This window comes from Pundamilia nyererei, unplaced genomic scaffold, assembly GCF_000239375.1.
Source record: "Pundamilia nyererei isolate P.nyererei 1_Seehausen unplaced genomic scaffold, PunNye1.0 scaffold00023, whole genome shotgun sequence".
NCBI classification, from domain to species: domain Eukaryota; kingdom Metazoa; phylum Chordata; class Actinopteri; order Cichliformes; family Cichlidae; genus Pundamilia; species Pundamilia nyererei.
Window position 1 is genome coordinate 4,649,188 of NW_005187424.1, and position 1,716 is coordinate 4,650,903.

Sequence of the window (1,716 nt, forward strand, 5' to 3'; positions counted from 1 at the left end):
AGTAAACAGCCTGTGAAATCGGTTCGAGTGGCTTTTTGGTGCAAATATGGTGCAAGAGGAGTGAAACTTCGAAGTCTTGTGCCCAAAGTGAATCTCCTCAATAGGCCGATGCAGTTTTTATGTTTGCTTTATACTAAAATCCCGACGAGACAAATAAATAATAACCTGCGGACGCGCCGCATGATTTCTGCAGTGACTCCTGGTAGTTCGAGTACTTTTTAACTGGATGTTTTAGACGTTTGCGAGAGTCGCCCCTGTAAATCCTGCAGTTATTTCAGGCTTTGAAGCTACAGGTCTGAGACCTGCTATTTCTCAGAGAGCAACTCAGTTTAAGGTTTGCTGTTAATTTTGATCTCCAGTGTTTGACGCTGCTATGCTGAATCAAAGGAATCATCATATACATCTTATAAGGATGTTAAACTGATGGCATGATAGAATGTCTGCAAATCTTAGAACCCTAAAGCAGAGATATTAAAGTCATTTTACATCATGGGCCACATACAGTCCAGATGAGAGAAAGTCCTTTCTTTCTCCAGCCTGCTGAATTATCCCCATAAGAGAGAAAACAAGTACTATTTCAAAATCATGTCTCAGTGTGCTTATATAGAAATCTGTCAGCACGACTGTGTAATAAACTGTAAGTAATAAATGTGTAAAATTACAGAAAAAGTAGCTCATTGCCCAGACTGTCCTCTAACAAAGAAACAAAGCTTTTGCTTCCTTTGTTCCCTTTTTTCTTTCTTTTTTTAAGCTGTGTGGACCAACTGTTAAAAAAAACAAATCAATCGAAATTTCTAGTGTAGATAGTGAAAAATCGGAAACTTTTCTGCAGTTATTACTTCTTTGGTGTAGTATGAATGAATATGGTGGATTTCAAGCTTGCTTGCTCTTGAATCTCTTGACAAAGAAGGAGTGAGGGGTCACAAGACAAAAACAACTGAAAGTTAGATTGTCTTCTCTTTGCTCTGGTGTAAAAGAGAGGACACCAGCTGGAAGCCTTGTGGAGAGGAGCAGTGACCTGGGTGCCACTGCTCATCCACCAGCTGGAGAGTGTTGTGGATAAGGATCACACTCACTGCTGCGCTCAGCTTTGCTTCGCAGAGTTTCTAACTGAGTGAAGAGACCCAGAAGCATCTGCCAGACCCAGCTCAATCGTCTAAACGCAAAGAAATTAATTACGTCCTTCAGCGTAGGACCCACTGGACCATCCTTTATATAAGTACAGAAGTGACACATACAGATGATGTAAATTACTGTCATGTTTCCATCAGATGTAGATACGTTGAGAACCTTCAATAAAAGGGACAAAAATGAATTCTAAGCTAAAATCTCTTTGATACGAAGAGGCCTGGTTTCCCATAATTACTGTTAAACCTGGATTAAAAATGTGCTCCATAATTAACTAGCTTCATTTAAACGATCAAAGAGAATTTGAGCTTTAGCATGCCATCATTTTGAGCGCTGTTGTGTTGTAGCCTTGGAGATTATTAATAACTGTATTTCAGTAACAAATGTTGAAAGCCTTAATGAAGCCAGGAGACACGCTGGATCATGGATCATCTGGATCATTCATCACAGTGAATGGACAGGACGAGCAGGTCATCTCAACGTGACGAGCATTTTATTTTATTTAACAGCCTCAAAATTAGTTTTTCGTTTACGTTCCAACTGATGATGTGATAATCACCTGGATGTCTGCATGAAAGGTTCTGTGGA

The 1,716-nt window shown here is 39.7% G+C and overlaps 1 protein-coding gene across 3 annotated transcripts in view; it reads right to left on the bottom strand.

The window, feature by feature from the left end:
• Nucleotides 1-1,716, bottom strand: part of LOC102206538 (uncharacterized) — a 91,780-nt gene that overhangs the window by 12,909 nt on the left and 77,155 nt on the right. The window lies entirely within an intron of this gene.